Raw genomic sequence first — 16032 nt, 5'->3', positions numbered from 1 at the left:
CAGCTGATTTCTCAGCAGAAACTCTACAAGCCAGAAGGGAGTGGCATGATATATTTCAAGTGATGAAAGGGAAGAACCTACAACCAAGAATATTCTGCCCAGCAAGGATCTCATTCAGATTCGAGGGAGAAATCAAAAGCTTTACAGACAAGCAACAGCTAAGAGAATTCAGCACCACCAAACCAGCCTTACAACAAATCCTAAAGGAACGTCTCTAAGCGGGAAACATAAGAGAAGAAAAGGACCTACAGCAACAAAAACAAAACAATTAAGAAAATGGTAATAGGAACATACATATCGATAACTACCTTGAATGTAAATGGACTAAATGCCCCAACCAAAAGACACAGACTGGCTGAATGGATACAAAAACAAGACCCATATACATGCTGTCTACCAGAGACCCACTTCAGACCCAGGGACACATACAGACTGAAAGTGAGGGGAAAAAGACATTCCATGCAAATGGAAATCAAAAGAGCTGGAGTAGCGATCCTCATATCAGATAAAACAGACTTTAAAATAAAAAAATCTTACAACAGACAAGAAAGGACACTACATAAAGATTGAGGGATCAATCCAAGAAGAAGAGATAACAATTATAAATATATATGCACCCAGTATAGGAGCACCTCAATACAGAGAGGCGCCTAGATGCGGCCAGCAGCACCTAGGCCCCGGGGGGCGGGGGGGCACTGCGGATCAGGGGATAAAAACCAGGTAATGAGATGTGCTCAAGCCAAGCATATGTGAGAGGAAGAGAGAAAAACAATGTATAGTGAGCTGAGGCTCAACCCTGGAGGCCTGCTTTAAAGGCTCCTTCTTTTCATAAATGTTTGGTGAACGAACAATAAACGAACCTCAAATTCTGCTATATAATCTCAGCTCTGTGAGCGTACAGGTTATTTACCTTAGCTGCGTGAGGGTGTGCGATGCGTGCCCACATGCAGCCATGGGATCCCAGTCAGTCATATGACCTTTAAGCAAATAAGGCACAGGCTGGCTGCAATGCAGGAGGCCCTCAGGAGCCTGTCCCGCCCACGGCTTCGCTCTCCAGGCAGAACCAGAATCTGCTACATCAGTAACAGGGTCCATTAAACCTGTCCCCACTGTCTCTGACCAGATTTACCTTAAAAAATTACAAGGGAAACAAAAGCATTCTTTAGATGCTTTTCCTATTTTCATCCGTTCTTTTAACATAAAAATTAGCTCTGGTGGGAGGACCAGTGAAACAGACTAACACAGTGATTCCAGCTGCTGCTGCTAAGTGTGGATGTAACATCTGCCATGTTGTAAACAGCAAGGTGCCCTTATACGGTGGTCACATATATTTTAGGTTTTCTTGGAGACCACCTTGTGGACTCAAATCGAAAGCAAAGGAAGAAAGCACTCTACCACAGCGACTTACGTGAAGTCGCCCCCGTATGTCTACCAGGTGCCCTAAAGATGCGATGAAGTATATATGGGGCACCTTGCAACTTGTAAAAGAATTACCATCTGATACCCATGAGCAAAAATACAATTTTTCATTCTTTTCATTGCCCTCAATGTCCAACAAAGGTTAGACAAACATTTGCTGAATGAATGCTGCTGGACCTGTGATATGTACAATGCCAACATTTTTGCTTCTTTTTCTAGCAAGTTGGAAGGCAGCACATATCAAAAAGGCTACAGATAACAAAGCTGGAGAGGGTCTGGAGAAAAGGAAACCCTCCTACACTGCTGGTGGGAATGTAAACTGATACAGCCACTGTGGAAAACAGTAGGGCGGTTCCTTAAAAAACTAAAAATTGAGCTACTATATGATCCAGCCATCCCACTCCTGGGCCTATATCTGGAAAAGATGCATGCATCCCCATGTTCACAGCAGCATTATTTACAACAGTCAAGGCATGGGAACAACCCAAGTGCCACCAACAGATGACTGGCTTAAGAAGATGTGCTGTATTTATACAATGGACTATTACTCAGCCATAAAAAAGAAAGAAATATTGCCACTTGCAGCAACAAGGATGGACCTAGAGATTATCACACTAAGTGAAGTAAATTGGACAGAGAAAGACCAATATATGATATCATGTATATGTGAAATCTAAAAAATAATACAAATCAACTTATGTACAAAACAGAAACTGACTCACACTTACGGTCACCAAAGGGGAAAGGGGGAGGGGTAGACATATTAGGGGTATGGGATTAACAGATACAAACTACTATACATAAAATAGACAAGCAACAAGGATTTACTGTATAGCACAGGGAACTAGTCAGTATCTTGTAAAAACCTATAATGGAAAATAACCTGAAAAAAAAAGTAAAAAATCACTTTCCTGTTTACCTGAAATTAACACAATACTGTAAATCAACTATACCTCAATTTATAAAAAAAGAGAGAGAGAAAGACAGGCAGCACAGGTGAGGTATGGGGTAAGAAGGACTCAGCTTACATATCAGCTCTGTCTCTTGATAAAATGAGTTCACTAGCGGTGCCTGACGCATAGTAAGCACCATATTTAAGGCTGGGCTACCCTCAGCAACTTCCCAGACCTCCGCAGGAAGCTGCTCCCACCAGTAAACGAGGCTACCCCCTCACAGCAGGGACGTCTCCTCTCCCCTCCTCCTCACAGAATGTTTTGGACTAGAGTTCATTCAGAACGCAGCCATCGGCCACAAACAGCACTGTGGACAGGCCTTGTCTCCTACGACTGCCTTCCCACTCTGTGTAGTCCCCAGCCCTCGTCCCTGTCATCATCAGAGGGACACGGCCACCTACCACAGCCCCTGGACTCCCGGTGGCCTCCCCACCACTCACCCAACTCCTTTACACAGCCCGCCAGGAGCTTCGGGCAGGTCATGCAGACAATGGGAAGTGTACATTTTCCAAAACCTCCTGTGTGGTTTCCTTAAGCAAAAATGAGCTTTCAACCTAAGAAAACAAAATTCACACCCAACTGCCCTTATAAAAGCACAGGCTGACCAGATGCTTGAGGTGGTGGACAAAGGATGAAACAGGAAGGGAAGCAAGAAAAGTACAAGCTGCCTGAGACAAAGAAAGCAGGGCTCCGTGGGGGCATTTCCAACGTTGCCTTTTACCTGGCAGCAATAATCTTGACTTTGCCTCTAGACGACTAAAGGTTAACCGGAGTCCATCCCACTCTGGGACGAGGAGCCACTGCGGGCAGAGTCAGTGAATGAGCTGCGACCAGGACATTCCATGGGCCCAGGCCCGGGCATCTGCACCCACCAGCCTTCTCCAAGGCACACAGCGCAGTACAGGGAGTCATCTGCGAGCTAGAAGCAGGCCTGTCTCCTGCAGCTTAGCTAACATTCTAGCCCGTCCTCAGAAGAAGAAGAATCAGACACAGGGTTAAGTGTACTCTGCTTTAAAAACAATTTACAAAGCAACAATGCAATGTTTTATAAAAACCTGAGGGCTTCCCTGGTGGCGCGCTGGTTAAGAATCCACCTGCCAGCGCAGGGGACACAGGTTTGATCCCTGGTCCGGGAAGATCCCACATGCCTTGGAGCAACTAAGCCCATGTGCCACAACTACTAAGCCTGAGCTCTAGAGCCCACGAGCCACAGCTACTGAGGTCACGTGCCACAACTACTAAAGCCCGTGCAACTAAAGCCTGTGCTCCGCAACAGTGAGAGGCCGCACACCACAATGAAGAGTAGCCCCCGCACAGCAGTGAAGACCCAACGCAGCCAATAAATAAATACATAAATACATAAATAAATTTACTTATTTAAAAAATTAAAAAAATAAAAACTTGAAAACTCCTATAGAAAGAACCAGGGACAAATGTCTAATCTTAAATTATGATGAATAAAGACACATGCATCACTCTGATCCTTTAAGAAGAACACAGAATATTCAAACCATGGCTTTTTTGACAAGAACTTACCAATATGGAAAGCACAGATGAATGAGTTATGTTTTGAGGGTAACATCACTTAAAGGTAGAATGTGTGTGAGATTCATCAAGAATATTTACAAAATTCATAAAGCTCAGTCAGGCATTTATTGAACCACCCTTACTATGTACTGAACACTGTATTAAATAACAGGTCAAAATACAAAAGAAAAATGATTTATTGCAGTAGCTTGAAACAACACACAGGTGACAGAAGAGAACATGAGTACAGAAAACAACAGTGTAGATGTGGGATCGTGTGAGAAGGCAAAATACTCAGTACACAATGGTGTGGTGATGATGAACCAGGAAACGCTTCCTAAAGACTCAACAGCTACACTAAGAACAGTCACCTGCCCTTGAGCATTCACTACCTGCGGGCCACTGTTCTAAGCTCTTCACCAGGATTAGCTTTTTAATACCCTCCGGTAATTTTATCATTGTGCCCATTCACAAACAAACAAACAGGCTCAGAGAGGTTAGATCATTTGGCCGGGGTCACACAGCTGGTGAGTAGCAGAGACAGGACTCATTTACACCCTGAGTGTCTGGACCCAGGACCCACGGCATTAAGCCTCTGTCCCCTATCCTATCTCCTGAGTGAGGGAGACAGAGGGAGAAGGGCACTTCAGTTAGGAGCAGTCTCCACAGTAGAGAGAACTGAGCAAGGCACATCCACATGGCCTATTCAGTTTGAATGGAGTTGGGAAAACAGAACTGTGGCTGATGAAGGAGGGATGGACACTCAGGATAACAGGCAAATGGCTGCCCTGGGCAAGGCTTCACCTGCTTCTGTACTCGTGTTTTAACCCAACAATCTAAATGCTCCCAGTTCCAGAAGTAAGAGTCTCAAATTCAACTGCAGAAAGGGAAGAATGCAGAGGAACACTGCCATAGTAACCTTAGCTCCCCCTCCCTCCCCCAGGTACTGCCGTGATTCGGAATACCCCGTGATCCTGCAGAGTCTACGCAGAGCAAGAGGCTGACGCCACAAGCTGTGCTGAGGACAAAGCTACAGCCTTAATACAGCTTTTTAAGATTTTTACCACCATAACATTTCCAGTAGCTTTCGGTGCTGCAAAGGAAATATGGTACTAATTTCTCTCTTGTAACTCAAAATGAGCATGCTAAGTTTTCTTCAAGAATATATGATAACAAATATTGTGGCACCTCCTTTTATTATTAAATAAGAAATGAGTTATCACCGTAACTCACTGAGAACCAAAATGAGCTTAAATTTAAATCATTTATGTAAAGCAATCATGCCACCTGGTGGGCACCGACACTACTACAGTCAACATTTCAACACTCCCTCTGAGTATCTTGAGGTGGGGGTTGAGGGCTTCCTGAAATAAGATACGCCAGAGACTCAGCCAGAGCATAATGTGATGAACCAGTGCTTCCTCGTCGGTAATAAAATATACTCTGTGATAATGCTATTTCTTAATGTAGTTTTGTTAAAATCCCATGTTATAGAAAAAGCTCCCCCCACCCTGCAGCACCCCAGAGTAAACACTACAAAATCCAGCCCAGTATCATAGACAGTCTGATCAAGTGGAACCAAGAACTATGAATACCTTACCAAGCCATACACATTGAAACTCAGCTTCTGACATCTATTCCTAACCCATCCAGAATCAATGTACTTGACTTTGGACAAGTCCTACTCCTGCCTCTATGCTGCAGTTCCCTCATCATATAAGAGGAGACTGACCGCTATGTCTTCCCAGGGCTAAATTTTATGAGTAATTTTTAAAACATGAAAATATTAAATTTAAACTTTTTGTATGTGCTGCATTAAACATATTTTCCAATAAAAAGACAAGCGCATTCCTTCCCCTCACTCTAGTATTCACACATCTGTTATTTATTCTCCAGAAAGGCATATGCAGAATCTCCCGCACTTTAAAAACTGATCAGCACTAGAATGAAAGACCTTTAGTTGTGACTAATCAAAACAATAACCACCTTTCTCCTTAAAAATGCCTGAAGTCTGCGGTAAAGAATAAGATCGACGCAGTGACACGCTACCCTCTTGCGTCTCTTTCACACCAAGGCAACTTACCTGACGACTGAGCCCCTCAGCAGGCAACTGCGCACTCAAAATAATCTTGTTTGCTCTCATGTGCACATGAGCTGAAGGAAGGAACCATGTCACAACAAGGTCTGCAACTCCCTCAATTAAGGCAACACTCCCTGACATTAAAAGAGGGGGGAAAAAGACGAACACCTGCTTCACCTATAACCTCACAGCAGACTACAGTGGGAAGAGCGCTGGACCGTGAGTCAAAGTCCTTAGTTTCCATCAGGAACTTGCGCGCTAAGCCCATTTCATCACTTGTAAATTAAGAAATATTCTATAAATACTTTGTACAAAAATACACATATAAATACATATATACATATATAAATGCTTTGTATACTTTGTATAAAAATACAAAATAGAAGTCGAAATATACAAATGAAAAGTATTATTAAAATTAATTCCTTCATAAACATTTGTGAGATTCACCTAGAAGGAAGGGATGCAGCAGTTTACAACCAAAGAATTAGTTTAGCAAGAGAAACCTGCCCAGTCCTTGAACTCCATCCATCAGAACTGTGTTCCAATTCAACAGTTCCCAATCCTGACTGATAACAATCATCTAATAAACATCTTTAAAATACTGACTCTTGGGCTCCACCCTGTTTGTAAATGTACGTGTACACACATGTACGTGTGCTCAGCTTTATGTATGTATATATGTGTGTGCATGGATGTATATGTATACTTTATGCATATATAGAGTTTTTAGTAAAGTATGATGTGCACAGAGAAAAGCACTTATGCAAGGGTACAGCTAGGCAAATTTTCAGAAAATAAATACACTTAGATCAAGGAAAGAATCTAATGCTCTCTTGATGTCTTCGGTTTGTTTTTACAACGCTCCCAGGTGAGTATGATGGGCCAGTTTTGAAAATCAATGAATTAGAGCATAATATTAATGTGTAAAGAGCATTCCCCACCTCAATGTGATAAAAACCGTCTCAAGGAGCACAAAATTTTAAGGTTTTGCTACTTAAAAGATTACGACAATATCAGAACCACAGAAACGAGAAGAAATGTTACTGCTATATAAAATGAGGTTTTTGAATTGGTGAGTTCTGAATTTCAATCATGCAAAAAAATATCCTCTCGGTGACTAAAGAGGTTCTTTTTTAAATTACCCATTTCAAGCCCACCTCTTATTGAGGGGCTTTGAGCAGGGAGGAAGGAGGTAATCAGAAGAAGGATTTAAAAGTCTGCAAAGCTTAGTGACTCCTTATAGCTTGTATACAAACCTCACTTCACAGGGACATTCGTCCTTTAACCCTGCCTCTTCCAACCTATATAAACTACGGTCCTTTCTTGGCACAATCCATTCGTATACAAGACACTGGAAAGAGGCTCCTAAAAAAGACTCAGGTGGCCAAGGGAAACACCGAGGTGACGCAAGGCTCTGCCCACCACAAGCTTTAGAGACATCCCTTCTCTGTGGGCCTGGTTCCTTCAGTTCTAACAATGAAAGCTGGACTGCACATGGGACAGTGAGGTCACGGGGGCATGTTTGTTGGGAGGCACAGCTTCTCCCGCTGTCAGTGCTTGAATCTTGTCGGGGGGGGGGAGTTGTTTCTTTATCCACTAAAGAAATCTGAGCTTTCAAAGCACGTTGCAAAGAAGAATGATATTTTATAATAAACTAATCTGCTTTACATTAAATTATTTTCCACTGATTCAATACATCTTTTAGGCCTACTGTGTGCCCAGTACTGCTTATATATCCATGATTAAAAAAGAGAGTCTCTGCCTTCACAGAACTCACAGTCTGGCCAGAGAGAGATAATTACACAAGTAATTAATTCTAATTGTCATAAGTGACAGAGAAAAAGAACTATGAACGCACTTAACTGGGAAACCTGATCTGCAGAATCCAGGATGCCTTTCTTTTCCGCTGGAAAATGACATTATAAATTCCTGCTTACTCATATGTTATTTATAGCAGTGAAAAAATTGAAAAAATATAAATGTCCAAGAATAAGAACATGATTAAGTAAATTAAGCTATTTGATGGGATATTATTCAGGACCAAACCTCAGTTTAACTTTTAATCATAGGAAAATTAAAATTGGAAAACTACTAGATACAATATGATCCATTTGTGCTTAAAATCAGAGCATACACAAGCTCATGGAAAAGACACGAAAACAAAATTTTAGTAGTGGTTATAGCCAACGTCACAAGATGAAGGAATTACAGGCTATTTTTAATAATAAAAACAAGCTTGTACATATAATTGTAATTACTTTTCTGAACCATTTGAGTGTCATACAATATATGCTCAGTATCACTCTTAAATACTCAGCATGTATTCTCTAACAGCAGTGCTCTTATGTGACAACAGAACAGTAAATTCAACCTTGAAACAATACTTTAATCTGTGCCGTATTCCAATCTGGCCAGCAGACCCCAAATGTGCTTTATAGTTGCTTGGAGAATTTTAAAGTAAATCCCAATTAGTTCAACCATATATATGTATCAGTATTCATCTTTTTAAAAAATGTGGACATATTTTGCAAAACCACAATGTCATCATCATACCTAACAAAAATAGCAAAATTCCCTGGTATGAGAAACAAAGCCATACTCATATTGAACAGTCTAAATGCAGAAGTCCAACAATAACAAACATGGGAGAGGACACTGAGCAAATAAACTGTGTGTTTCGTTGGCAGCAGTACAAACCAGTTTGACCACTCTGGAAAATAATTTGGCACTGATCTAAATATCTATAATCTGAATGGATGTCAGAAATACGTCTAAGAATGTTCCCAGCAGGAATAGTTGCAGTAGTAAAAAACTAAGAGGTTCACTGTGAACAGGAGAAATAAATTACAATAACTTAACAAAATGAAAAATTTTAAGTTTAAAAGGATGAAGATAAGACACACTGATAGGACTTAAGGGTAGAGGAGGACTAACGGAGGGCTTCCACTATCACTTGTAAATTCAGCTCGTTCTCTCTTCTAATAAGTTTTACACATTTTAGTTAACTCTAGAGCACTTAGAATAAACTGATTTTTAAAAAGTAGTTTTCACACCCTAAAAAACATCATTTTAACCACAAACTTCAAGCCCTTTGACAGCCATTTATATATAAATGTCTGAAAACCAAGGCCAGTATTAGCCCACCTGACCCCTCCCTGCCTCATTCCAGTTCCAGAACTAACAGGTAAGAATTCAAAGTACACTCTTCCCTCTGGTCAGTGCACTCACACCTCACCAGGGCAGCTTCCCATCAGACCGCAAGCTGCACGCGGACAGACCTGTCGGACCATCCCTTCTTGTATTCCTCCAGGGCCGGGCACACACACAGTCACTTGAGTATTGACTGAGCAAATAAATGGTCATCACATGTGAGTGGCAAAGAAGAAAACATCAGCGGGTTCCAAGTGACCCAAGTTATAGAACAAATAGCCAATAAGCCTATTTTTGCAAATCCCCATACAAAGGAGTGCCCACACCCCCATCATCTTCTCACTGGACAAGTATTTATCCACCATACGCCACAAGAGGATTGACAGAGGGCTGAACAGACATACCAAGTTCCTCTGCTTGTTCATTTTCACATACAGGGTGATACCACACCAGGTGACGACAACCAGGAAGAAGGAAATGAAGATAAGGCAGCAGTGGTCCTGTCTCAATCATGTGGTCAAGAAGGGCCCCTCTTCTAGTGACACGAGCCATGACCAGGAGAAACAGAGGGCGAGAGCACCATGTGGTCATCCGGGAGAAGAGTGATGCAGACAGACACAACGGGGAAGGCCGTGGGGAGGCCTCCGGATGTGCTCGGAGGGCAGAAGTGGGTCAGACTACAGAGCGCCTTGTGGCACCTGGCAGGTCTCTTGACTTCGATCTACAGTGAACTAGAAAGTTCTGAATAGAGACTCCTGATATTTACTATATATTTCTATGAAAGTTTAGACATTTACTACATACTCGTGAAACTTTCACTCACCATATAATCTTGAAAATGTGTACTGAAGTCAAACGACAACGCAGAAACAACTTTTGCAAATATTGCAGGTCTAAGGAGGGTTCTCATTCCAAGAAAGCTAAAACTTATTTTAAAATCTCTAATTTGACTTGCCTTTTGATACAATTTTAAGTTCTATATGCCTATCATGTTATATGTGCTCATTTTTTTCCTTTAAAGTTAACAGTTCAGCCAGCCTATATAAAAAAAAAAAAACAAGCCTCCAGCTTGGCTGTCTTTGGAATACCAAATGATTTCCATGTCTGTCTACTTTAACACTGAGATCAGTGCTTCTTACCATTGTACCATTTTCTCATCTTTATAAAATAAAAACGAAACGCAATCAATCACTTAAATAACTGCAAAAGCACTGATTATGTACAACCTACACAATATGTAATGTACAAATGAGCAAAACCATCTGTTTTGCTAATTCCCGACAGCCAAAAGCGACCTTGCTAACTTCTACACCAAGGCGACCGCAGCCAAATCTAGGATATCTGCTTCTTCAGGAAACTATCAACAGTGCACACGGCTATACACTGGAGTCCCCCCCTTCAGCTCCAACTCCCCTCTTTCAAGCCCTACCTTAAAAAGAGCCAAACAATAAAAAGTCATCCTCAGATTACTCCCTTTCCTAACCTGTCCTCTCTTCTAAAACTCCCTTCTAAGAATTCTCCCAGACCACAGTTTCATATCACATTTGACACACTTGCTTTGATAAACTTTTTTGTTTTCCTAAAAACAGTAACGTGAACCAGACTGAGACTAAGATCTGGCCTAACTCTATAATATATTTCAAAGAAGACAAGACTACCTAGTAAAATAACCTTTTGAGACTTCCTGCAACTAACATGTCCACTGTGTTCTGCTAACCTTCAAGTGTGCCTCCACACAAAGCCCAAAGCTTGGGGGGGTCTACGTGTAAGGGCAGGGACCAGAGAGGACTGTGAAGAGCACACTGCACGGCACCCAGGGCAGCAGCATCGCACTGAGAGAAGATTGCCTTAAAGCCATTCGGGGCAAGCAAGGTGGACATCAAGGATGAAGATCAGGGGACTTCCTAGGTGGCGCAGTGGTAAAGAATCCGCCTGCCAATGCAGGGGACACTGGTTCGAGCCCTGCCCTGGGAAGATTCCACATGCCATGGAGCAACTAAGCCCATGTGCCACAACTATAAAAGAAAAATAAAAAAATAAAAAAAGAATGGGTCTTACATTTAAAAAAAAAAAAAAAGAAAAAGAAAAAGGATGAAGATCAAGTGGGATGAGGAGGGAGGGCAGCCTGGAAGAGGGTGAGGAGGGCATCCACAGGTAGGAGGAGAGGAAGGCATCCAGGCAGGAGGGCCGCAGAACACATCTCATAGAGGACTAGGGAGCAGACCAAAGGGAGAAACAGAGTGCCTAGTAGGTATCGTCGATGAAGCAGTGGAGAACAAACGGTGCCACAGCACAGAGGACCTAGATGTAAGAGTATCCTGCTTTAAAGGCAGGTGAAGGCCACCTGGACCACCCACCTAACCCCACACTCCTCTCATCTCCATTCCCTTTGAGCACTTCCAACATTGCTGTTTTGACTTCCTGAATCTCCATCCAGCCCCCCTTTAACAGCAGTGGCCTAGAGGGGCGTCAACGTCTCTCCCTCTCCCGTGCAAGTGCATCAGCAGGTACCGCCTCTAGTCCCAGCTCTCCTCTAAACCACAGGGCATCAAGAGCTTTCCAACGTGTGCAATACTGCTTCTAGCTAAAAACCCCTCCAAAATCCTCATCCCTTTAAGAAATGGGGCTGTCTTTCCAGCTTCATTAATTCTCAGTTCCCCAAGGACAAGTGTGTCACAGCCCCACAGGTCTCTAAATGCTGTGCAAATGCAAACGCTATGCTCTCTTCTTAGACTGCATGTGTGCCCCTTGTCCAGCCAGTGAACTCACTCCTTCCTCAACATTCTACTTAAGTGTCATCTGTTTCCAATGCTTGTCCCTACCCCGGAAAACAGAGCGCGTTCTGCTGGGTCCCAAGGGGCGCATGAGAAAACTAAGAGTACACAGGAGATGCCTGATGCTAAAATAATGTAAGAATCAACCGCTCTCTCCTCCAATTAGTGAAAGTTTCTCAGTTCCTCTCACTGTCTGTCCAACCTCCAGATTCCACTGCAAGATTTAACCTTCCTACACACCTTTGTCCCCGAATATCCTCATCATTTAATCACGTAATTTTCCACAATAATTTTTTAATACTAACTAAACCCTATTGTTTTCATCTGTGCTTCTTGGAATTATTTACATTTCCTCTACATGAAATGTGTCTCTACAAGTCACATTTTCTAGGCATACTCCAAAGGTTGTATTTTTCCTTCAGGAAGTTTTACTTAGACATAGCCCAGAGCAACTTATGTAATATCAGTAATGGTTTAAGTATTCTGGTTTATTAAATCAAAGAGTACACTAAGGCAGGTGTGTGTAATAAATGTAGTCTGGAGACCAGAGATCTAGCCCAAACTCGGCTACTAACTAGCTGAGGGACCTTAAGCATCTGACCTAACTTCTCTAGACCTCAGTTTTTTGCAACTAAAAGAAACAGACTAAAGGAAATATATATAAATTAGCTGTTTATATGTTCATTCTTCCCCCCTCATTAGAATATAAACTTCCTCAATCCCTCGCTCCTGGTACACTACCAGGCACACAAAACTGCTCAATAAAAATGTGAATGAAATAAATTCTCACTTAATAAACTCAAGTTCAATATAATCCTAATTGAGATACTTTTGGAGGAAAATTTGTTTAAAAAAAAAAAAGAATAAAAAGAAAAGACTAAATTACCGCATGCCCATACTTGGTAGTTTAAATTAGGTAACTGTACTGCGTTGGCCGAAAAGTTTGTTTGGGGTTTTCCATAATATCTTAAAGAAAAACCCAAATGAGCTTTTTGGCCAACCCAATAAATGTATCCAAATAAAACAAAGTCCTAGATATACTGTTAAGAGCAAATTGCTAAACAGCTCATATATGTGATTTAAAAGTCATAAATTTATTAATCTGTATAAAAATATTAGGAAAAGCATATATATTGTAAATAGTGACTATAAGAGGGCTTTATTTGTCTACATTATACATTCTATATTGTTTGAAATTCGTACAGCAGCATTTATAAATTCTATAACCACAAAATAATTTTGTAAACCCTAAGAGGCAGAACTCAAAACAGTTACTTGAGAAGAAAGAAACCAACACAGGAAAGGCCAGGGATCTACAGACATCCTTACATCCTTACACACGCGGACATCTACTAGAAGTCTATAGATAGCCCAAATCTCCTATTTCTACAAGTCAGAATCAACCAAGACTTCCACATTCTTTCAAAACAAAATCAGAAAGGCAAGTAGGAAAGACCTCTTTTAAAGTTTTAATCAATACTGCAAATTTATTTTAGGCAATACCATTGTTTAAAAATGTATTAACTTTTCATATTCTGTTTTCTTCTAGGTCTAGGAAAAATAATATTAAAATTAAATTATGAGTCTCAAGATTCCAAAGATAATACAATAACAGCAAAAGGTACTAATACAATCTTCACCTCAGTAACAGCAGGAAGTGACTGACATGAGGTGACTGAGACCTGACAAACTCGACCTGAGGGGCATGTTTAGAACATAAGCCAGGGCGAGGAGTCAGCAAACCTGGACACTACCAGCTCCACCACTGACTCTCTGCGGTAGTTTCACAACCTCCCTGAATTGTGGAATATCATCTGTAAAATGGGAACAAAAACATCCTCCCTGGATTACAGTGAAGACTGAATGATACATAAACATGGAAAGCATTTTAGTACAGTGCTCAACAAATGCTCACTGTTTTTAATATTCAGTTCCGGGCACCATAATTGAAGATGGGTACCATGACCAAATAGAGTATATCCAGCAGTGCAACAGAGATGAAAAACACCCCAAAATTAAACCATCTGAAAACACTCAAGATAACCAGGCAGGTTTAACTTGGACTTGGACAGCAAAGGAGGTAAGAAAACTGAACACCTGAAAGACTCATAAGGAAGCAGACTTACTTAGCAGAAAACAAAGCTTTAAAAATTAAACGGACACAGATTTTCAGCTCTGTTAGAAAGAACACATGTTCAAAAATGGAATAGATTGCTTTTTTAAGTGCAAATGCTGAAAGGGAAAAAACAGACAGGAAATACTTAAAAGGTCTTCCCCAGCACACTAAAGGCATCGGAAATGCCAATACACTTCCTTCTGCTATTCTGTTCTCCATTATAAACTCATCAAGCAGTAGCCTGACTGAGGCAAAATTAAAATACTCTGAAAATCAGATTAGACTGAGATTATTTTATTCTTGATAAATTTAGCATTAAGAGTAGTTGAATTTCCTGTGTTCCATGGAGGTACGATATTTTAAAAAAAGGATCCTCATTGGTCAAAATTAAACATTTCTTTACCATACGAGCTCTCTGAATCTTAAATATAAAAATATGAATGTTAAACGCACAAGAGGAGGATATTTAATGTGCATCATCTCTAACACTTAACTGACAGTGGAAACCTGTTAATAACCATTTTAATACTGCAAAACACAATTTGGGAAATCCTGATCAAAGCCTGAGAGTTCCAGCCTTTATTCACAATTTAAGTTTCCTGACCAACATTTACCACTGATGGCTTTCTAAGCCCTACAACGTTTTAGAGCATTGATTCTTATCCTATTGCTGTCAAAGAGGCCTTTAAAAATCCAATTTTCTCCAGGACACCGTAAATACACCAAAAAAATTTTGCATGTGATTTCAGAGTTCACAAATACCCATAAATTCCATGCATGGATGCCCCCCACCCCCAAAAAATTCTCAAAAGGGGGAATTCAGTTTTTCTTCTCTCTTTAAAGTTATGAAGAAAACAAAAACTTTGACAATGGCAAAGACTTCTGGCAACATATCAAATATAAAGTTATTCTTGCCCGGTGTCATCTGAGCAGAGAGGACAGAAAGACTGAAAACACAAATTCTGGAAATACAATTAATCTTACTAATAGCTCTAGGACCCCTCCCCTCCTAAAAGAAAACCTCAAGTAGCTCAGAATATTCATTATAACAAAAATATAAACACAAAACAAAGAGCCAACTCAAAAATTCTATTTCTAGGGCTTCCCTGGTGGCGCAGTGGTTAAGAATCCGCCTGCCAATGCAGGGGACACGGGTTCGAGCCTGGGTCCAGGAAGATCCCACATGCCGTGGAGCAACTAAGCCCGTGCACCACAACTATTGAGCCTGCGCTCTAGAGCCCATGAGCCACAACTATCGAGCCCATGCGCTGCAACTACTGAAGCCCGCGCACCTAGAGCCTGTGCTCTGCAACAAAAGAAGCCACCACAATGAAGAGTAGCCCCCGGGACTTCCCTGGTGGCGCAGTGGTAGAGAATCTGCCTGCCAACACAGGGGACAAAGGTTTGAGCGCTGGTCTGGGAAGATACCACATGCCACGGAGCAACTAAGCCCATGCGCCACAGCCACTAAGTCTGCTCTCCAGAGCCCGCAAGCCACAACTACTGAGCCCATGTGCCACAACTACTGAAGCCCGAGCGCCTAGAGCCTGTGCTTGGCAACAAGAGAAGCCACTACAATGAGAAGCCTATGCATCACCAACAGAGTAGCCCCTGCTCACCACAACATGAGAAAAGCCCGTGCGCAGCAATAAAGACCCAACACAGCCAATAAAATAAATAAATTTATTTTAAAAAGAAAAAGAAAAACAGAAATACCTTAAAAAAAAAAATGAGTAGCCCCCACTCTCCGCAACTACACAAAGCCCGCACACAGCAATGAAGACCCAATGTAGCCAATAAATAAAAAATAAAATAAATTTTTAAAAAATTCTATTTCTAGCTAGGCCGAGAGCTTACATTGTAAAGCCTGCTTGCAGCAGCACACATTTGCCCTCTGTAACCCTTTCCATTAGAAACTTGTTAAATCCTTCATCTTTATATCAATAAATCTATAAATCCCCAGCTGAAGGAGTTCTATACATTATAATTTTCTTTCCACTCTGAACCTTT

General features: G+C 41.3%; 1 protein-coding gene across 3 annotated transcripts in view; it reads right to left on the bottom strand.

The window, feature by feature from the left end:
* RCOR1 (REST corepressor 1) overlaps positions 1-16032 on the bottom strand; it is a 115763-nt gene that overhangs the window by 24558 nt on the left and 75173 nt on the right. The gene's annotated exons all lie outside the window — the stretch shown is intronic.

This window comes from Hippopotamus amphibius, chromosome 4 (assembly GCF_030028045.1).
Source record: "Hippopotamus amphibius kiboko isolate mHipAmp2 chromosome 4, mHipAmp2.hap2, whole genome shotgun sequence".
Lineage (NCBI taxonomy): Eukaryota > Metazoa > Chordata > Mammalia > Artiodactyla > Hippopotamidae > Hippopotamus > Hippopotamus amphibius.
Note: the sequence above shows the minus strand (reverse complement) of the source record. Positions and strands in the feature narration are given on the sequence as shown.